At 43.0% G+C, this 23741-nt stretch overlaps 1 protein-coding gene across 2 annotated transcripts in view; it reads right to left on the bottom strand.

The window, feature by feature from the left end:
- Positions 1-23741, bottom strand: part of SMOC2 (SPARC related modular calcium binding 2) — a 226241-nt gene that overhangs the window by 50778 nt on the left and 151722 nt on the right. The gene's annotated exons all lie outside the window — the stretch shown is intronic.

Here is a 23741-nt window from a genome sequence, read left to right as displayed (position 1 = left end):
GTTCCATGTTGAAGACTACAGGGGGCGGGCTGGCACACGGCACGTGATGGTTATTACACACGTGGAGGGTGCAGAGCACACAGTAGGCAAAGAAAGGGCAATCACAGGAGGAGGAACACGGTCACTCCAGAGCCCAGGCTGGGGTTCAGAAGTCCTGACCAAGCCCTTTCCTGGAGGTTCTAATGCCTGCTCCTTGTCCTCTGAGGGAGGGCGATACAGGGCCTGATGTCCCCTGTGTACACATAGGGCACAGTCCCCGAGCTCGAGCCAGGAGGCCAGCTTGGACACATGATCCTCACTTAGCTTGGATGCTGCTGGGTACCTGTCAGAGTCGACCTGAAAAGGACAGAACACCCTTCCCACCTGAGTCATACAATCCAGTGAACAAAGTGCCTCAGGTGCAGCCCAGGGACGGGACAAAGTCTGGGCCTACCTCTCACGTTCCTACCACTCTCTGCCTCGTTTCCAGCACACTGCCCAGCAGTGTCCACATCCTCTCCACGGCACCTGGAAATTGGCCATTTCCGACTCTGTCCCATGAAATCTCCTCAGGCTAAGTCCAAGACAATCACCCCAAATACCTGAGAGCCTGCTGAGGCGGCTAATTCCCCCAAACCCTCGAGCAACCCCAGTGGTTCTGGCTCACAGGACCTTACAGGACAGCTGAACAGCCACATGGGGTTCCAGGGCGCTCAACCTTATGGAGTTCTCACAACTGAAGGACAACATCACGATAGATGGAGCAAAGACTGAAATTGTCAACAACTCCATCTCTCTCTCAGATCCACAATCAACACCCTTGGTACCAACAGTCAGGAGATCAGGAGACATACTTCACTGGCAAAGTCTGCAGTCAGGGGCCTCTCCGAAATACCCAAGAGCAATAATGTCAGTTTGAGGACTAAGGTGTTCCTGATTCAAGCTATGGCCTTTTCAATCACTTCTTACGCATCTTAGAGCTGGGCAGTGAATCAGGATGACAGGAAGAGAATGGATGTCTTTGAACTGTGGCGTTGGAGAACAGTATTGAATATCCCATGGACTGACAAAAGAACAAACAACTATGCGTAAGAGAAAGTCCCGTCAGCATGCCCCTTGTGTAAGAGAGAGTGTGGTTGGGGTGCTCCTTGCATAAGAGAAAGTGCAGTCGGCAGTGCTCCTTGGGTAAGAGAAAGTGTGGTCAGAGTGCTCCTTGGAGGAAAAGGTGATAGATAAGCTGCTTTTTGTTCACTTCGGGCATGTTGTTAGAAGAGGCTGTTCCTTCCAGAGGGACCTCATGCTTGGACAGGCTGGCGAAAGGGCAGAACTCGACAAGATGGATTGACACTGTGACTGCAGCAGTGGGCCCCGTGCGTCAGAGGTGCTGAGGACGATGCAGGACAGGACAGCGGTTCACAGGGTCACTATGAGTCATTCTGACCTCAGCGGCACCTAACAGCAACAAGCCTTAGGGGAAGAGGATGCCTCGTTCTCGCCCCCAGAGCAGCCGACTGAGGCCGCTTATTAACTACACATCTGTGGGACTTGACTCCTTGGTTTGCAGAGTTAGAGTTACAGTCTCATTCATTGTTTTTATGTAACCTCGAGCCAGAACCCACCCAGAGCATACGCGCCAGCAGGTTTTCTCAGACAGTAATTACACAAGAGGAGATCGCCGTCTTTGTTCTGTAGCTGGTGGACTCAAACCAAACTGGTGTGGGTTGGCAGCCCAGCTCCTTACTCCGAAGCCATCAGAGCGCCCTGTAATTTCATGCTCTTGTTGTTGTGTGCCGTCAACCTGCCCATAGCAAACCCTCCAGTAGGTTTTCAGAGACAGGTAATGGCATGGGAGGAGATGGCCCATCCTTCTCCTACAGAGCAGCTGGTGAATTTGAACCTCATGCCTTCTGGCTTACAGCACAGCTTCTTGCCACTAGGCCACCAGTCATCTGAACGAATCAGCCTAACAATATGTTTACTATTTCTACTCTGTCTCCTACTGTAACTGATAGTTCCTAAGGTCTTAAATCCTTGAAAGCCACTATCCAAGGTACAAGAGTTGTTCTTACCTGGAGCAAAAGGAAAAGACAGAGTAAGATTCAGGAGAAGATATTAAGTGTGTGGTTAACCACCTCGGGCAAGTAATTCCCTGTTACTGGGTATTCTGATCAAATGTCCCTTAGAAGAATTCCAATGAAAAGGGAAGAAATGCAGAACAGAATGTCAAAGTCTCGTGGGCTTCAATCTTTAAACAGACTCATGAAAGGTAGATTAAGCCCTAAAACTACTGTTTTGTGATATTGTTTAAACCTTAAACCAAACTTATCAATTAAAATAATCTCACTGTATTTGACCATTTTCATCATCAGTGACGTTGAGCAGATCACCATTTCTGTGCCTTTCCGTTTTGTCACTAAAGGAGATTTAATATGATGCGCCTGATCCGGGCTATTGTTGTTGTTGTTATGTGCCGTAAAGTCGCTTGCTACTCATAGCGACCCTATGTACAACGGCCCTAAACTCCGCTCTGTCCTGTGCCAATCGCACCGTCTCTGACACTCCCATCCCAATTATCCCAATCACTGAATCAATCCACCTCATAGAGGGCCTTCCTCTCCTGCGCTGTCCCTCCACCCTCCCAAGCATGATGTCCCTCTCCAAGGACTGGTCTCTCCTCACAACATGTCCAAAGTATGTTAGACAGAGCCTCAGAATCCTTGCCTCCAAGGAGTCACCCGGTTTAACCCTTTCCAGGACAAATCTGTTTGTTTTCTTGGCAGTCCATGGTATTCTCAATACTCTTCTCCAGCACCACAGCTCAAAGGCATCAATTCTCCTTCTGTCCTCCTTGGTCATTGTCCAACTCTCTGATGCATAACAGGTGATTGCGAAGACCATAGCCTGTATCAGACACACCTTAGTCTCCAGAAAGACACCATTGCTCTTCAGTACTTTGGAGAGGTCCCTAACAGCAGATCCGGGCTATAGTCTTCACAATTACATGCTATGCATCAGAGAGTTGGACAGTGAATAGGGATGATAGAAAGAGAGTTGATGCCTTTGAGCTGTGGTGCTGGAGAAGAGTGTTGAATATACCATGGACTGCTAGGAGAACAAATGGGTTTGTCCTGGAGAGAGTGAAGCCGAAATGCTCCTTGGAGTCAAGGATTATGAAGCTTCATCTGACATACTTTGGGAATGTTGCAAGGAGGGACTGGTCCTTGGAGAGGGACATCATGTTTGGGACAGTGCAAGAGGGGAAGACCCTCTATGAGATGGATCAATTCTGTGAGCGGAGTGATGGGAATGAGTGTGTTTGAGACGATGAGGTTGGCACAAGATAGAACGGTGTTTAGGGCTCTCGTTTAGGGTCGCTATGAGTCGCAAGCAACTCGATGGCACATAACAACAACAATCTAAAAAGGGTTGAAATCCTGATTCTGGTTTTTGTTTCAGTATATTTTAGTCCATTTTAATGACTCAGTGATAGGAATGAATACACAAGAAACCAGAAAAGAAATGACAATGCAAATGGCTTGGCATTACCACCCCACCCCCCAAGTTGGTCGGGTTGAGTTTGGCTCAAAGTGACCCCATAGGACAGAGCAGAATGGACACACAGGTTTTCAAGGCATACTCTTTGTGGAGGCAAAATGCTACATCTCAATCCCTAGGAGGGGATAGTGGACTCGAACCACCTACTTTCCAAATAGCATCTGAGGGCTTAAGAATTTTGCAACTGAGACTCCAGACATTAACCATAGGAAACATTATATAATAAGACTAACATTTAAGTAGCAAAACAGCTGCTATTCCTTTAAATTTTTATGTGCTTGCATTGAGCTATATCATGTTATGAATTTTCTCAATCTTCCCAGCAACTTTTCAAGGCTTCTTTATGTTCTGCAAACAAGGTTGTGTCATCTACATATCACAGTTGTTTATGCGTTTTCCTCCAATCTTTTTTCCCTTTTAAAAAATTCATTTTAATGAAAGTTTTCTTCCTCCAATCTTGATGCCACATTTTTCATCATATGATCCAGCTTCCAACAGACTGAACAGGTACAGGGAAAAGATATAATCCTGAAACACACTTTTCCTGATTTTAAGGTCTGCAGTATTTCCTTGTTCTGTTCAAACCACTGCATTTTGTTCTAGACACATTCCACAAGAAGAAATTTACTGTTCTTGAAATTAACATTTTTGCACCAGTATCCATAATTGTGATGATGAACACAACTGAAAGTTTTGCAGATTAAACAATAACACGGATAGACATCTTTTCATTAATCTCTGCTTGCATTCACGATCTCTCTGGCATCAGCTGTGACATCCTTCATTCCACAGCCCCTTTATAATCTACTTGGACTTTTTGGTTGTTGTGAATGGGCTGCTGCAGCCATTTTTAAATATCTTCAGGAAGTGCTCGCTTCGGCAGCACATATCCTAAAACTGGAACGACACAGAGAAGATTGGCATGGCCCTTGCTCAAGGAGGACACGCAAATTCATGAAGCGCTCCATATTTTTAATGGAAATCCAAAATATCTGTAAATATTCATTAAAATTAATAAAATTAAAAAATTTTCATGAAGAGTATAGTTAACCTGTGATATTAGTGATTGTATTCTATATTGTCTGCATTCTATTTTGTTATCTGTCATTGGAAAGCAGCTAACATCTACAGTCTTCAGGATGGGTTGTTCCTCAATAAAAAACAAAAATTTGCACAATTGAACCAATAACAATATCATGATAAAAGGGGGAAAGAATCAAGATCAAATGAAGTACTGCGTTGATCAAACCTACTGCCGAGGGCCTCTTTACGGTGTCAGAGAGCAAAGCTGTGCTTTGAGAATGAGACTGACTCACGTGATGGTATTTTAAATTCTTCCAGTGAAAGCCGAACAATGAACAAGGACTATCCAAGAAGTCCTGGCTTCTTTGAATTGTGGTGTTGGTGCAGAACATCGAATATGCCATGGACTGGCTAGAAAGCAAACAAGTCTGTCCTAAGTGCAGCAAGGGTGCTTCTTAGAAGCCAGGACGATGAGACTTCACCCCTCCTGCTTGAGGCATGTAATCAGCAGGGGCATCAACGGGCAGAATCCGGGGATGGAGAAAGGCACCGTTCCTGGTAACACACAGACACTGCCGTGGATTTTCAGCAAGAAAGAGCAAGACCCTTAATGACATGGATTGACATGGTGGCTTCAGCAAGGGGATCACCCACAGCAGAAACGGTGAGGGTGGCACAGGCTGGTGTAATACTTCACTCTGTTGTATAAAGGCTGAGTGAAAGTCAAATTAATGACGCCCTAATTAGCAATCCAAATCTTTTCCCCACTGTGTAGATGGTCAAACTGGGGAAGAGGTAACTCAGGTATTTTGTCCGAGGCCATATAGCCAATATTGTCTAGGATGAGAATTCCGATCCCAGTGACAAGTCACAGTTTGCCTGTTTTCCTACTGCTCGTGATTGTTGAATATGTCCACCGTCCCAACAGTGACTCAAGCCAGCCCTGTCGAAGGACAGGTAGATAAATAAAGCCCAGCCATGAGTTATAAGTTTATTTTGAAAAGGCAACACTCTATCACCTGATGGTGTAATAAGTTATGCTTTGGGCTAACTGAAAGGATGATGGCCCAGGTCCACCAGTTACTTCATGGGAAAAGATGGACAGTTTCCTTCCATTAAGATGCATTAAAAATCCAATGGAAGGTTCTTATGCATTTGAATCAATTCAATGGTAGTGGGCTTGAATTGTGGCTTTTTACTCACTTGGAAAGCAGTCCTGGTCCTGGACTGAAGTAAGTGTTATTCTGGCTGCCTATTAAATGCAATACACACAGTCGGCTTCTGTACCGATTACAGTCGTGGACACTCAGTGGGTCAGTTCTCTCCATTCAAGGTCCCTGAGGTTCTGTATCAACACTCCCACAGTGGGGTGGTGGGTTCACTTAGAAACTGACATAAAATTAATGCAGCATTAATCCTTGTCTCCTCTGGAATTGTCCTACAGTTCATTTTGATTGCTTGAAGTCACTAAAGAAAAGGGAGGTTCTATTTAACTCTTTCCGAGGTCCCTGACATTTGCTTCTGTGGGATCTGCATCTCTCCTATGAGGTGTGGAAGACATCAAGTGGGAGGCCCTGACCACTGCCTTGCTCCCCAGCCAGCCTCCTGCCAATCGGGGTTCACGCTCCCAGAACAGGCAGCCTGGAAAACAGACCATGTGACGGGCAGCTGGTCCATTTTACACTTTATTCCTAAGAAAATGGTCTCAAAGTGTTTCTCACGCTCTATTCAAAAAAGCAAAAGAACAATGCAAGGTTAAAATTAAGAAGGGAGTGTGTCTGGATTGTATCTCTCTTCATACCTACTCAACTTAAATGCTGAGCAAATTATCAAGAAGCTGGACTCTATAAAGAAGAATATGACAATAAGAGAGAAGGAGATCATCAATAATCTGTGTTATGCACATGACACAATCTTGCTAGCTGAATTTGAGGAGGACTTGAAACAGTTGTTGCAGAAGATCAAAGAATACAGCCTTCAATATGGATTGCATCTCAATGTCAAGAAAACAAAGATTCTTACCACTGGACCTATATGTAACATCATGGTAGAGGGAGAAAAAATTATTATCAACAACTTCATTTTATGTGGATCCACAATTAACACCCTTGGTACCAGCAGTCGGGAGATCAGGAGACATATTGTACTGGGAAAGTTTGAAGTTAGAGATATCTCTAAGGAGTATTTATGTCACCTCGAGGACTAAGGTGCACCTGATTGAAGTCATGGTCTTTCTGATCGCTTGTTATACATGCACAAGGACTAGAGAGGGCAGAAGAACTGATGCCTTTGACCCATGGTGCTAGAGAAAATGACTGGATATTCCATGGACTGTCAGAGGAACAAACAAGTATGTCTTGGAGAGTGTATAGCCAGAGTGCTCTGTGGAGGTGAAGATGATAAAGCTTTACTTCGTATACTTTGGTTCCGTTGCTAGGAGGGGCTATTCCTTGGAGAGTGACATCATGTTCAGAAAGGCAGAGGGTCGATGAAGGAGAGGAAGACCCGGTGCAGTGGGCTCTTGTGTGTCAGGATGTGTGAGGATGGCACAGGACAGGGTTCCGATCTGTTGTTCAAACAGTCACCACGGGTCATACTTGACTCGATGGCACCTAACAGCATAGAAATCTTTTTTCTTTTTTTTTTTTCCAACATAGAAATCTTTACAGGAAATTCTGTAAATGTCTCTGGGAGTTTTTCCTATTTTATCATGGTGTAGAGTCAGCAAAAAGGATTGATTAAATAAAGAACTCCTTAAAACTGACTGACAGCATTGTGAGACCAAGAGGCTGTCAGAGAAGAGAGTCCAAGCCCATTTTCACATTCCAGGCTGGACGAGGCTGTGCAAATTACTTGCTGGCCCTGGATACCCTTGGGAACTCACACTGCAGAAATGAAGTCACCTTTTCTTGTAGGAAAAGCCATAGTCTGGTCCAAAGATCTGTGGACAGGCTGGTGAGGATCTTGGGACAGAACCTTCACAGAGCTGAGCTGAAGCCTAAAGATTTGAAATAAGCCCTGTCCTCACAAATACATTCCCACGTTCTCCTCTTGGGTGGGACCATGGGGAGTGGGAGGGTCTCCAGCATTGTCCACAGCACAGCGATGAGGTCCTCCAAGATGCTGAGTGGGAAGAGGTCTCTCACTGAGATCTGGTGTAAGAGGAGCCCAACTCTGTAAAGGACCTCGGTCTGCTCTGTTACTATTTGCACGGTGTCTCCCTAAAATAGGCTTCAGAATCCTGACTGCAAGGCCTGTGGCCATAATCCCATTTGGGAGTGTTCTCTTGGTTTTCTTAGTGAGGTCATAATAGTGTAGGTGCATCCTCAGTGAATCGCTTTGTAAAATAAAGGAGCAGATTAGTCCCAGAAGAGGCAGGTGAGCAGCTCAGAGCCTCTCTCCTTGCCCTTGGATTGCCAGGCTGATGCCAATAGCAGGAAGCACAACTCTTCGTAACCCATCTGTCTCGCCGACCTCACAAAGTCCCTGTGATTAAACGATACACGCAGGGTTCCAGCGTTCCACACAAACTTGAACAAATGCTCTCCGAACCCATTAGTCATGGCGATGATGAAGACGGCTTGGACAGGACAGTGTTTGGTTTTGTCATGGGAACTGACTCAGCATCACCTAACAATTAAACCTGGAGTCACAGACAGTAAACTGTGCCAGAAACAAAAACAAGGGTCCAAACCCACAATACATTCCATTCAGTGTCACACACATAGATGTCTTCTAAAACCGCTCACTAACATCAGAACGGGCACTAGCAGATGGTCCTGTAACTTGTAGACTCAGTAACATTCAAGCTTCCAAGCTTTCGTTCAAACATCTGACCCACTAAGTAAAGAGAATAACACAGACTCAAGGAATTCACACATACATCAGAAGTTAGCCAGATCTGAATTGCTTCTCTATAATAAAGGGTTAGGTCCAAGGTTCAAGTATCTGTTGAGGCAAAGGGGACAGGTTTTCCACCCTATGCATTCTAGGGAGCTGGGGTGCCATGGCCCTAAGGGACTTTCATTGCGAATTCAAACTAGTATCTCCCAGGCAGTTCAAATCTACTTGCAGCTCTGAGAGAGAAGGACTAGTCAATTTCCTCCTGTGCAATTTATACTCTCTCAAAACCTGCTGAGGGTCAGCTATGAGTCAGCTCCAACTTGACAGGAATGAGTTTGAGCTTTTTAAAAAAATCATATATGTATACACATAAATGTACACACATTTTAAATCAGATACGTATACACATATATGTACATAGGAAGCTCTGGGGGCCTAGAGGTAAGGAGCTGTGCTGACCACCCAAAGGTACACAGTTTGAATCCACAAGCTTCTCTGTGAGAGAAAGATGGGTAATCTCTTGTCTGATTTATAGCCCCTGAAAACCCCCTGGAGGGTCAGTTCTCATTCAAGAACATATAACAACAACAATATATATGGCACACAGATATAAGTGTATGTGTGTATATGTGTGTTGTTGTTGTTGTGTGCCATCAAGTTGGAGCCAACCCATAGCTGACCCTCCAGAGGGTTTTCAGGGACAGTTAATTGCATGGGAAGAGATAGTCCACCTTTCCACGGAGCAGCTGGTGGATTCAAACTGCATGCCTTTGGGATTGCAGCACAGATTCTTACCAGTAGGCCACCAGAGTGCTCGCTAACTCACTCCCATATTCGCTTGTGCGTGCTCTCTCCTTCCCGCCCTCCCTCTCTCTATATATATATATTTATATATACACACACATACATGTATCCATATAGATACATGCTTATATATATATGTGAATGCTGTATACATGTTTGTGCACATATATACATATGTGTGTATACATACACACATGTTATCATTATTGATTGCTGTCAAGTTGAGCATGACTCATAGCAACCCTGAGAATGAAGGACCTGAAGCCTTCCTATAACTATCATCAATTATCAGAGTTCATAGAGTTTGCAGAGGTGTGTTGTTAGGAAGTGGGTGCCCCTCCTGCTTCTAAACACACACACACACACACACACACACACACACACACACACTTCCCATTCAGGTTGACTCCATCTGAGCAGAGTGGAACGTGGGTTTTCAAGGATGCAATCTTGAGGAGGCAGATTGACACGCAGGCTTCTCCTATGAAGTAAATGCTTTTCACTGGGTTTAAACCACAAAAACCTCTCCACCTTGGGTGATCCTGTTGGTATTTCAAATGATGACATTTTTTTTTGCTCTAGTGACACAATTCCACAGGGAGTTCTGCTAGTCATGCAAATGTCACTTCTTTCCTTCACTTTGAATCCACATGACACAATTCATGTGACACCGAGCAAGATAAAGATTTTAGGACAGACATGGAAACACTAATCACAAAAGAATAATTTGGTAACTCAGACTTGATTAACATTTAAACTGTGCCCTCACCGAAGACTCTGCAGCTAAAAACTAAGCCACAGCCTGCAGGAAGCGTGTCTATGACACACATGTGTGGAGGACGTCAGGGTACAGACAAAGCCACTCCTCCAGTCAGCTTACAAAAAACATACACACACTCCTCAAAATGAAGAGTACGTCAGTGAACAAGCATTTGAAACTAACGGCTTAATGTCCTCTCCCCCTCCCCCCGCTGCCCCTTGCTGTCAAGTTGGAACCACCTTATTGCTGACCCTTCAGGTGTTTTTGAGGTTGTGATTCGTGTGGGAGGAAATTTCTCTCAAGGAGCTGCTGGTAGATGTGAACCACCAGGGTGGCGCACCTTTGAGTTAGAGTCTAATTCCCTGCAGGTTATACATGTTATTAGTTATCAGAATACAAATGAGAACCTAACAAGATACAACTAAATGATCATTAGAGTAGCCCAAGGGGGAAAAAAAAACCCAAAAAACCTAATCACCAACAACCCCCAAATTTGCAAGGTTGAAGGTAACTGGACCTCTGGTGCTCCCCTTCCAAGAGTTGAAAACAGGAGAGCGAGGTGTAACTCTACTTAGGTGCCCACCAAGAGTGACAAAGACAGCCCACAGTGACGCCATGAATGCAGAGCAGCCGCGCTCCTTACGTCTCTTAGGCTGTGCCCTTATGGACGGAGAGCCCATGGCCGGCCTTCCTAGGACATCTCCTAGATGATATGCAAGGACACACATAAGCTTCGCCACTGCTAGAGGGTGAGATGGTACCTCACTGTGGTTTTGATTTACATCTCTCTTCTTGCCAGTGATTTTGAGCATTTCTTCATGTGTCTGTTGGCCATCCAAATAACTTCTATGAAGTCTTTCCGTGTTAACTGGGTTATCAGTCTTTATCTTCTGGAGGTCCAGAAGTGTTCTGTAAACTTTAGTTATGAGACCTTTGCCTGAGATGATATTGTCAAATATTTGTTCTCAATTGGTAGGTTTTCACTTCATCCTGTTAGAACATGTTTTGATGAGCACAGAGATTTATTCTTTAGAAAGTCCCATTCATCAATGTTATCCTCTTTGGACTGTGCATTTTTTACTATATTTGTCAGTGTCTTTATACTATAGACTAGAACTTCTAAATGTGGGCCCTGTTTGTCTCTTATGAACTTTATAGTTTTGGGCTTTATTCTCAGGTCTCTGATCCACCTTGAGTTTACTTTTGTGTATGGTGTGAGATGTGGATCCTGTTTCAGCTTTCTGTAGGTAGCAATCCAGTTTTGGTAGGTTTTATTCTCTTCAAATCAGTTGACCGTAGGTCCATTTCTGGTTCTCAATTCTGTTCCATTGGACTAGGAGCCTATCATTCTCCAAGTACCATGCTGTTTTGGTTTTATCACAGGATGGTAGGTTTCGAGGTCAGGGAGTGCTATGACTTCCACCTCATTTTTGTTTTTCAGAAGTGCTTTGATTATTACGGGTTTCTTTCTTCTTATAATAAACTTGACAATTTCCCTTTTGATCTCCTTGAAAAGTGAATTTGGCATCTGTATTGAGTTTGTATTAAATATGCAGATTACTTTTGGTAGGATGAGTCTTCCTATCCATGAAAAAGGCACATTTCCCCCTTTATTTATGTCTTTTATTGTGTCTCACAGAAATGTTCTGTAGTTTTCTTTGTACAGGTCTTTTGTATCTCTAGTTAGGTTCACTCCCAAGTGTTCCCATTTGTGGTTGGCTATTGTAAATGGTATTGCTTTCTCTGTTTCTTTTTCTTAGTTCTCTTTGTTACTGTAGAGGAATCCTCCTGATTTTTGGATATTGATCTTATATCCTACCACTCTACTGAATTGGTCTACTAGCTCTAACAGGTTTTTGTGTTGAGTCCTTGGGGTTTTCTGTATATGGTATCATATAATCTGCATATAGTGACAACTTAACCACCTCTCTTCCTAGATGCATGCTTTTTTTTCCTTCTCTTGTATTATCGCCCTAGCAAGTACTTCCAATAAAATATGGAATAGGAGTTGTGACAGTGGGAATTCTTATCTGGTTCCTGTTTGTAAGGAAAATGTTTTTACTCTTTCTCCATTGAGAATGATATTGGCTCTTGGTTTTACATATATGCTTTTCACTATGTTCAGGAAATTCCTTTCTATTCCAATTTTGTTGAGGGTCTTAATCAGGAAAGATGTTGGCAAATGCCTTTTCTGCCTCAATTGCTAAGATCATATGGTTCTTGGGAACTTTTTTACACTGTTGGTGGGATTATAAAATGGTACAACCACTCTGGAAGACAGTTTGGCATTTCCTCAAAAAGTTGAGCACAGAAATTACATATGACCCAACTATCCCACTCCTAGGAATATAACTCAAGGAAATTAGAACTCAGACATAAATGGAGATTTGTCCACCAATGTTCATAGCAGCATTATTCACCATCATAAGAACATGGAAACATCCCACATGTCCAACCACTACTGAATGTATTGAGAAACAGTGGTACATTTACACAATGGAATACAATGCAGTACCCGGGAGCAATGATTTCAAAAAATTCGACATAACTTGAGAGAGACTGGAAAGCATTGTGCTGCTGAGTGAACTCAGCCTCATAAAGACAAATACTGCATAAGTGAAACAGAAGGGTAACTAATAAAGCACGTATGGGAAATCAAAGGAGGAAAGGGCGCTGGGGAGCGGAGAGGTGAGGACAGATAGGAGGAAGCACAGGGTTGCACAGTCTGCTGGGTGGAGGGAGGGGACAAAGGAAACGGGAAGGATCCAGGTGAAAAGACAAGGTAATGATGGGCAAGGTCCAATGGGGACTCGTTTTACCTATTTAAATGTTTTAAAAGATTTTTATTGTGATTTTAATGAAAGTTTACAGAAGACTTCTATTGTTGCTGCACATTTCCCTCCCTAAACCCCTCCCCCAGAGTTCACTTTTTTCTTTAAAAAATTCATTCGTAGTTGCACAATTTCCTCCACCCCCTACCTCAGTCCACTTTGCTAAGCACTTCTTATTCTGGACTGTTGTCACACAAGCAATGCCTAACCATATACTGCTTTTAAACAATTATTTCCCTCATATAGTCCAATGCAGCATTCATTATTTACCTCCTCTTTTCTTAGTTTCCCACCAACCCCCAATGACAGTCCTTTTTTATAACAGTGGGATTATGATATTTCATGCAGCATAATATCCTCCAGGGTCGCCCATTTTGTATAATGTTTTATTAGTTTTTTTTAAGTGCTACATAGTATTGGTGTAAATATACTACAGCTTCTCTATCCATTCATCTGTTGATGGGCCTTGGTTTGCTTCCATCTCTTTGTTTTTGTTAACAGCACAGCAATAAACATGAGTGTGCATATATATGCTTGGGTAGAAATTCTGGTTTCTTTAGGGTATATTCACAGTAGTGCAACTGATGGGTCAAATGTTATTTCTATTTCCAAATTTTTGAGAAAGTGCCATACTGTACTGTCTTCAATAGTGGTTGTACCATTGTACCATTTTATACTCCCACCAACACTGAATAAGGGTTTCAGTTTCTCCTTAACCTTGCCAAAATTTGTTGTTTGCTGCTCTGTTAAATCTTGCTATTGTTCTTGGAATGAGATGATATCTTATAGTTGTTCTCATTTTCACTTGTCCTAGATGTAGGGATGTTGAATATTATTTCATGTATTTGTTCGACATCTGAATGTCTTCTTTGGAGAAGTGTCTGTTTGTATACTGTGCCCATTTTGCAATTAGGTTGTTTATTTTGTTGAGGTGCTGGGATATTCTATGAATTCTAGATATAAGCGCCTTATCAGGCATACCACTGTTGTTGTTGTTGTTAAGTGTCCTCGAGTAGCCTGTGACTCATAGCAACTCTGTGAACAACAGCCCTAAATTCTGCTCTATCTGGTGCCAAACTTATTGTCTCTGACACACCTACCCTCATTACCCCAATCACTGAGTCAATCCATCTCATCAAGGGTGTTCCACTCTTGCACTATCCCTCTCCAAGTACTAGTCCTGCCTTGCAACATGTCCAAAGTATGTCAGACAAAGCCTCAGAATCCTGCCTCCAAGGAACAGCCCGGTCTCACTGCAGTCCTTGACCTTCTACAGCAAGCACTTCAGGTCCTCCTCAGTTTCAGCAAGCAGGGTTGTGTCATCTGCATAATGCAGATTGTTGACGAGTCTTCTTCCAATCTTGATGCCATATTTCTCCTCATAGAGTCCAGCCTCCCAGATAATCAGTTCCACATATAGATTGAAAAGGTAGAGAGATAGGACACATCCCTGGCACACACCCTTCCCAATTTTGAACCATGCATCCTGGTCCAAGTATAGGCTTCACATAAGCACAATTAAGTGTTCTTGGATTCCCATTCTTCTCAGAGTCAGCCACAGTTTATTGTGATCCACACAGTCATATATTTTTGCATACTCAATGAAACACAGATAAGACATTCCTCTGGTACTCTCTGCTTTCAGCCAAGATCCATCTAACATTAGCTATAATATCTCTAGGACCATGGCCTCTTCTAAATCCAGCCAGCACTTTAGGCAGTTGTCTGTTGATGTGCTGGTCCAGTCATTTTTGCATAATCTTAAGCAGTATCTTGCTTGCATGTGATATCAATAATTTTTTTAATATAATTTCCATACTCTGTTGGGTTACCTTTCTTTGGAATAGGAACAAATAGAGATCTCTTCCAGTCAGTTGGTCAGATGGTTGTCCTCCAGATTTCTTGGCACAACTTAGTGAGCACATCCAGGGAAATGTCTGTCTGTTGAAATATGTCAATTGGTATGCCATCAATTCCTGGGGCTTTGTTCTTTTGCCAATTCCTTCAGAGCAGCTGGAACTTCTTCCTCTATCACCAAAGGCTCTTGCTCAGATGTTTTTTTTCATGAAATTCTTCTGCATCAGCCAATTCCTTTTGGTATAATTACTCTGTATACTCTTTCCATCTTCTTTAATGCTTCCTGGATCATTTAGTATTCTGCCCAAAGCATCCTTCAAGTATTGCAACTCAAGGCTTGAATTTGTTCTTCAGTTCCTTCAGCTTAAGAAATGTCAAGCAAGCAAGTTCAGCCCCTTTGATATTCTGACTCCAGATCTTTGCACATTTCATTGTAATACTATGTCTTCCCCGCACTGCCCTTGGGAATCTTTTGTTCAGCTCCTTAGGGTCTTGATTTCTTCCCTCTGTTTTGAGGCTTCTCGGCACTCTAGTGCAATATTCAGAGTTTCTTCTGACATCCATCTTTGTCTCTTCTTCCTCCTCCATCTTTGCAATGACTTTTCACGTTCTTCCTGGATGGTATTCTTGATATCCTACCACAGCACATCTGTTCTTCACTCATTAGTGTTCAAGGCCTCAAACCTGTTTCTGAAATGGTTTTCCAATTCAGGACGGAAAGACTCAAGGTCAAATTTTGGTTCCCATAGAATTGATTTGATTTTCCTCAGCTTCAGCATGAAATTGTATATGAAAAGTTGGTGGTCTGTTCCACAATCAGCAGCTGGCCTAGTTTTCACAGCTCATATTGCGCATTTTCAGTGATTCTTTCCACAGATGTAATCAATTTGATTTCTATGCATACCATCAGGAGAAATCCATGTGCATAGGCTGCATTTATGGTTCTTATAAAATGTATTTTCAGTAAAAAGTCGTTGATTGTAGAAAATTCTATCATTCTACTTCCAGCTTCATTTCTGTCACCAAGTCCATGTTTTCCGACTACTGATACGTCTCTGTTCTCAACTTTTGCATTCCAGTCACCCATTATTATTAATGCATCTTGGTTGCATGTTTGATCAATCTCTGACTGTAAAAGTTCATAGAAATCTGATGAGGGAGAGAACTATTTGAAAGGGATATATGAATGGGTATTCTTGTCATTACAGAAGTCCAGAGTGAAGGCTGCATGGTGGAGTGAACTTATGAGAGGGATTGCATAACAATCAAAGAGTTTTTATTTTTCTTTTCAAGGAAAAGAGTGAACTGGGTCGGAGGGAGGGCAGGGAGAAAAGTACCACAATGAAAGACTGGAAACCATAAGTCTCTGTAAACTTTCATTAAAATTAATTTTTTTTTAAAAGTGAACACTCAAAAAAACCCAAACAAACAAAAAACCCAAACCAAAATATGTTGGGGGCGGGGGAGGAAGTTGGTAGAAATCTTCTATTTCCTCCTCTTTGGCTCTGGTTGTTGGTACATATATTTGAACAATGGTTGTATTCACTGGATGTCTTTGTATGCATATGGATATTATCCTTTCATTCACAAGATTGTATTTCAAGACAGATCTAGAAATGACTTTTTTAGCTATGAAAGCAACCCCATTTTTCCTGACCTTTCTGTCTCCAGCATAGTAGATCATATGGTCATCTGACTCAACATGCCCATGCTAGCCCATCTCATTTTGCCAATACCTTGTTTGTCAATTTGTGTCCCATTTCTTCCTTAACAATATACAATTTTCCTACATTCGTGATTCTCACATTCCATGCTCCAATCACTAGTGTCTGCTTACAGCTGTTCCTCCTCCTATGGTTTCCATACCTGCCATATCTGCTAGTGTGCTCTTTTTGTTCATAGGGTTTTTGAAGGCCTGCTATTTCAGAAGTGAAGGCCAACCCATCTTCTTAGTCTGTCTTAATTTGAATGCTCAGATAGAACATTATCTGACAGATAATCATTTTAGCGAAAAGAGCAGATTAAAGATATTTCTCAATTTTAGAAATAATCAGATTAGAGTAAGTTTTGTCCCTACCCTTAGCACATGTGTCTTGACTCACCCCTATCCCTGCTCCATCAGCATTCACTTCTACCCCAACATACTCCATTCAACACCCATCTCCCTATCCAGCCACAGGTCAAGACTGACACCTTCAAATTTTGGAGCATAAGGCACAGTGGCAGCAGGGCATGGTGTATGGGGGGGGGATAGGAAGGAGGGGAACACGTGTGGCAGGAGGTGACTCAGACCCTGCACCACACAGATATGACTACGTCTCCCAGAAGCCTGCGAGTCAAGGCTGACACCTCAAATATTGACATGCCATTACCAAATCTTCTTTCCAAATCTGTGGCTTTCCTTTTTACCCTCCTAGTAAAGTTTTTTTGATGTGCATAGAAATTTTATTCTTAGAATGTTGATTCATCTATTTTACTCTTTCCTGGTTGGTAGGTTTTTATTCAGGATGCTTGGAAGACTGTCCATGTTGTGGATTAGGGTTTCTAGAGTTCTTCCAAGTTTTTCTCTGATGAAGTTTATAGTCCTTTGTTTTAATCCTAGGTTCTTGACCCACTTTGTATTGTTTTTTCTGTATGGTGTGAGGTGTGGTTTTGCTTGAGTTTTCTACAGCTAGCTTCCCAATTTTGCCAGCATCCTTTGTTAAAGAAGCTTTCATTTCCCAATTAACTGATTTCGTCTCCTTGTCAAAAAATAAGTTAAGCATAGGCAGATGAGAGGATTTCTGTGTTCTCAATTCAATTCAATTGATCTGTCACTGGACCAGTACCACACTGTCTTTACCACCACAGCCAGATTAGTAGAAAGGATTTTAAATCAGGGAGTGAGATAGCCCCTATCTTGTTTCTCTTTTTAAGGAGTGCTTTGCTTATTCGGGGTCTCTTTCCATTCCAGATGAACTTGGAAATTCCTTTTTCTATCTTGCAATTGATATTTGTATTGAGATTGCACTGAACTTGTAGTGTGCCTTTGATAGAATTGTCATTTTCACAATAGGGATTTTTTCTATCCATGAGCATGGTATATTCTTCCATTTCTCCAGGTCTTTTTTTGTTTCCAATAGTAATGTTTTGTAATTTTCTTTGAATAGGTCTATTGTGTTTCTAGTTAGATTTACTCCCAAGTATTTAATCTTGTGATTACTATTGTGATGGGTATTGTTTTTCTTTGCTCTAGTTCTGTATTCTTTTTCTCAGTGTAGAGAAATCCAATTGACTTTTGTATGTTGATCTTGTATCCTGCCACATTGCTGAGTTGGTCCACTATGTCCAGTAGTTTTCACAGTGAGTCTTTAGGGTTTTTAAAGTATACTCTCATATCATCTACATATAAAGATAATTTTCCCTCCTCTTTGCCAATTTGTATATCTCTTATTTCCTTCTCTTGTCTTATTGCTATCGCTAAGACTTCTAATACAATATTGAAAAAGAGAGGTGATAGTGGGCATCCTTGCCTAGTTTCTGTTCTCAAAGATAATTCCTTTAATCTCTTTCCATTAAGAATGATGTTGGCTCTTGGTTTTGTGTATATACTTTTTGCTGGGTTGAGGAAATTCCCCTCTACTCCTATTTTGTTGAGAGTTTTAATCAGGAAAGGTTGTTGGATTTCATCAAAGGCCTTTTCTTCATCAATTGATAGGATCATGTGATTCTTATTCTTTGCTTTATTAATGTGATGAATTACATAGATTGTTTTTCTTATTGAATCATCCTTGTATATCTGTTATAAATTCCACTTGGTCATAGTGAATAATTTTTTTTAATGTACTGTTGGATTCCATTGGCCAGGATTTTATTCAGGATTTTTGCATCTATGTTTATGAGAGATACTGGCCTATAGTTTTCTATTTTGGTGGTGTCTTTACCTGGCTTTGGTATAAAATATATGTTTGCTTCGTAGAATGAGTCTGAGAAAATTCCATATTTTTCTGTTTTTTTGAAATATTTGGTGACTGTTCTCTGAATGTTTGATAAAATTCACTTTTAAAACCATCTGGTCCTGGGCTTATTTTTGTTGTTGTTGTTGTTGGAAGTTGTTTTATTATTTGCTCAATTTCTTCTTTTGTAATGGGTCTGTTCAGGTGTTCAATTTTGGTCTGTGTCAGTTTAGGTAAGTTTTGGGTTTTGAAGTATTTGTCCATTTCCTCTAGGTTTTCATATTTGTTTGAGCATAGTATTTAATAATATTCCATTGTTAACCTTTTTATTTTGGTTGGTTCTGTTGGGACATTGCCCCTTTCATCTCTTCTTCAGGGAAGAAGGTGGCGGGGCAGGTTGGGGGCTTCCAGGCAGAGGGAGAGGGGGGCTCTGGGTGCTGGGGCCATGGTCTAGTGCTCCCTTCATGAGGGCAGTCCAGGCCACAGTAAGACATTTTTAAGATAAATACTTAGCTAATTGGCTGGAAGCAATCCACACATGGCTTTGGCAAGGGCAGCTTTGACACCCCAATGGAGATTAATTTTATAAAACATAATGCATGAAAATGATTGTATGAAACACAAGGTGAATGAAGAATATTGTGAAACACAATGGATATGAACTTTTTAACCAAACCAATAAAAAATTAAGTTAAAAACCTTAATCTCACAAAAAAATTTAAAATATGTATAAAGAGCCAAGGGGGCAAGGGGTAGTAGCAGAGGGATGAAGATGGACATGGGGGAGATCACAGGGTCACACAATTTGTTGGGTGGTAGGAGGACTTAAAGGAAATGGGAAAGATCTTCCAGGAATCTAGGAAGACAAGGTAATGATGAGCATAGTTCAATAGTGATTACTGTTATAAAACATAACAGATGGAGATGATTGTATGAAACACAATGTGAATGGAGGATAGTGTGAAAAGCAATAATACAAACTTTTTATGCAAACCAAAATAAAATAATTTTTAAAAACCTCCACAAGTTACTACAATACTGGGGGGGAAAAACCCAAAGCACACATGTAAGACCACATGGTCAATCTCTGGGAAATTGTATTCAAGATTATTCCTTTTTTCCACAAACGACCCGGCGCTCTACTCCATGCACTCTATTAAGTAGGAGTTTACACCATGAACTACGGTCTAAAGAGCAGTCACTGGGGCATGGACATCATAAACTCTTTGCCAAGGCTGATGTTATAGATGCCAAGTTTGGCACCACAGGTAACAACACTCCTGGGCCTTGAGGTTCTAACTTTATTGGCAAAAATAAAGTTTTCATTAGGAAGTTAAAATAGCCCCATCAGTGTGGGATGGTTCTGTGTACAAATGACTGGGATCGGCACCTGTTTCTCTTTGCTCCATCAGAACCTCTCACAAGCTGTTTCCTTCTCCTATCATATCTGTGACACAAGTTACACAGGTCCATCAGCACCCTTCACTCTCCAGATCCGATGGACACCTGGTGGTGCCTTGTGTGTGTCTCTCCTCTGCTTCCCAGGATTTGTACAGGGAATGCTTGGCCTCATCCCAAAATGTCCCTGGGCTGAGCACTATGGCGTCAGTAGAGTCCATTCTTATTTGTTGTTCCAACTCAAAGTGACCCATGTTCAGCAGAACAAAACCTTGTTGAATTCCAGTCAATTGCTACACTCATTACGCCCATCCTCCTCATTGGGTCTTCCTCTCCTTCACTGACCCTCTACTTATTCGGCACAGTGCTTTGTCAAGGAACCATCCCCTGTGTATGAAAGAGAAAATGCCCAACACACACAAGATAAAGTCCATCATCCTGGCTTCTAAGGGAATCCTGGCTGCATTTCTTCAAAGATACACGTGTTTGCTCACTTTTGCTACTGTTTACTGTCATCAAGGTGGGATCTACCCAGAGCTCCGGTCCAGCAGGTTTTCAGAGGCTGAAAATTGCACGGGAGGAGATTGCTCATCTTTCTCCTGTGGAGCCATTGGTGGACTCGAACTGCCTGCTTTGAGGTTAGCAATGAAACCCCCTACTGACTAGACGACCACAGAGAGAGCAAGAAATAACTGCCATGACGCTGGCTTTAACTCACAGAGACCTATCCACAACAGAGCACTGCCTGGCCAGGAGCAATGTTCTAAGTCACTAGCTATTGCGTCAGTCCCCTCCCCTGGTCTCCCTCAGCCTTGCCGGCCCTCGGCTTCACAGGGGTCCATGCCGGTGATTTCCAAGGCCAGCTGTGCCAGGGTTTGGTTAGGTCCCATAGGGTTCACTGGCTGATCCCCAGAGACCTCTGGGGCTTTTCGGTGTCCCATTACCACCTTGATGGCTCCCACACACCTTTTCCCTCAGACCTTTTCTCCTGTGCTTTCAATGACTTGCCACTTTGGGCCCATACCCCCCACTCCTTCTCCTAACTGTCCTCACTGAGGATGACCCCATCTTCACTTCTAGACATAAACTGAGGACACGAACACAATTGACACAGCATTTCCCAGAAAGCAGGAATCTTTCCACCCCCGGTCTTTAGAGTTGACCGGGTGACCTCCAAGATATTGGATGGTCATAGTATAGAACCCCCTAGCACATCTGAGTGTAACGCATGGTTGGCTTGTTTTCTGTGCCTCTGCTACTGCTGAGAAATGTTCCTGAGTGTTCTTACTCATCCAGGAAGACAAGAATGGTCAACAGTCCTAGGCCCAGGTCAGCCTAGAGCCTCCCTCGAACCAGCCCATTCTTGAGTGCATGAGAAATCTACACACGTCATCAACAGCCTCTAGCACTCTGGCCATGCACTATGAAGAAATTGTTGAGAAATAAACTAGTCACACCAGGGTAAGCTTCAGGGCCAATGCTGACATCTGTCCTCTTTGCTCTGTCATCTGTAGGACGCCATATTTGTCTTTAATAATCCTCAGAATGCCGGAAGTAAGATGCTTTTCCAGGCATTTTATCACAGTCTTTTATTAGTACTCAGCCTTGCCCTTCCTGTGAATCCCATCAACTCACATGGCCACTGGACAGATCTGTTTTCTATAAGCACTGTGCTCGGTACAAGAGGAACGGAGACAGAGCCACCGGGCCGCAGCACCTGCCCGTGAAGGTCGTCTTTGGCCAGGTAAAGAGATTCCATAATAGAAAGCAAGCTATGGAAAGATATCCCTGGGGGTGTAAACGGTAGAGAACTGTGCAGGTAACTCAAGGGCTATGCTTCTCCCAGTTCGAACTCCCCAGCTACTCCACAGGGAAAGATGAGCTGTCTCTTCCTGGGGGTTTACGGGTTCTCAGACTTGCTGGAGGATCACTTAGGAGTGGGTTCAGACTGGACAAGACGGAGTTTTATGCAAAGGAGGAGGATGGCTCATTTGACCCAAGGCCTGATATTTTTAATCACCTCATATTTGATTGTTGTTGTTGTGGTTGTTGTTATGTGCCGTCAAGTTGCTTGCAACTCATAGCGACCCTATGTACAACAGCCCTAAACTCTGCTCTGTCCTATGCCAATCGCACTGTCTCTGACACTCCCATCCCGATTACCCCAGTCACTGAATCAATCCACCTCATAATAAAAAAGGAAGGCCTATGCAGAATTGATGCTTTTGAATTGTGACGTTGGCAAAGAATAAGAAATTCATCACATATGCTGAAAAGAAAAAACAAATATATCTTGGAGGAAGTGCAGTCAGACAGCCTGAGACCTCTTTGGAGGAGATGATGACAATATTTCATTTCAAATACTTTTGGTGTGTTATAAGGAGGGGTCTGTCCCTGAGGAAGGACAGAATTCTTGGAAAAGTAAATGAGGAAGACATTCAGGGAGATGAATGGGCACCGTGGGCAGAACCATGGGTTTAACCAGGTGGAGACAGTGAGGATGGCACGGTGTCCTTCCTGTCAGTCAGAATGGATGCAGTGGCACCGAACAGCAACATGATAAGGAGCCCTGGTGGCACTCTGAGAAGGTATTCCACTCCAACTGATGGTCAGCAGTTTGAACCCACCAGTTGCTCCAGGAGAGAAGGATGTGGAGGTCTGCTCTATGAACGTCAGCCTTTGAGACACAGAGGCAGCTCTGCTCTGTCCTCCAGGGTTTCTGTGCATCAGAACGCACTCCCCAACATGAGAGGAACATGGAGTTCCACCTGAGCCCCAGGCTCCGTGGCAGGGCACCCGTGAGGGGGGTGACCCCCTGTGCTGCCACACTCTCCCACCTGAGCCCCAGGCTCTGAGACAGGGCACCCGTGAGGGGGGTGACCCCCTGTGCTGTCACTCTCTCCCAGCTGACCCTGAGGGGCACCGTGAGGGGGGGTGATCCCCTGTGCTGCCCGCACTCTCCTACCTGAGCCCCAGGCTCTGAGACAGGGCACCCGTGAGGGGGGTGTTCCTCTGTGCTGCCACACTCTCCCAGCTGACCCTGAGGCCAAGTGTGTGTTTCCATCCGCCCAGAGTTGCTGCATGAGGCCTTTCATTTCTCTTACAACTGATGACTTAATTCCCAGACATGTTGTCCTCATCAGTCATGGAGTTGTCTGTGGTTTTCTTCTTAATGACACAACATTTAAATGAGATGATCAAAGAAAGGGGAAAAATAAAACAAAGTGCCTCCTTGAGAATTGGATTTCCAGGGAACAGCAGACAGGGAAGTGGGAAAACTGGAAAAATGAGTTTTAATAGAATACAATTGTCGGCATGTCCACCTTCAGTGAGACACCAACTTGGGATTCATTCACCTGAAGAGACATATCTTTACGAACGGCCACCAACTTTAACCCCGAAGGGGGACTGAACTTCAATCCAGAATCAAGGCCATTTATCTGCACACGCTTGGGGTCGGTGTGTTGTGATCCAGTCCCTGTCCTAGAATGCTCATTAAATGATATCTTAGAGAATATCGTGCACTCGCAGGAAAAGTTAGAAATGCACAAAATAAATATTGGAGAAAACTCACAAATCAAGTTTGTTTAGGAAGAAAACAATGACAAAGAAAAATGACTGTTTCTTCTCTGATCAGCTTTCCAGGATCAGACTGAATTGGACATACTACAGTCCAGGGGCCCTCTAACCTCACATGTGGACAGAGCCACAGATGACGTGCCCTCTAACCTCACATGTGGACAGAGCCACAGATGA

This window comes from Elephantulus edwardii, unplaced genomic scaffold (assembly GCF_000299155.1).
Source record: "Elephantulus edwardii isolate Elephantulus edwardi_28Jun2011 unplaced genomic scaffold, EleEdw1.0 scaffold00024, whole genome shotgun sequence".
Classification (NCBI taxonomy): Eukaryota; Metazoa; Chordata; class Mammalia; order Macroscelidea; family Macroscelididae; genus Elephantulus; species Elephantulus edwardii.
The sequence above is the reverse complement of the archived record's forward strand: the minus strand, read 5'-3'. Positions and strand labels throughout refer to the sequence as shown.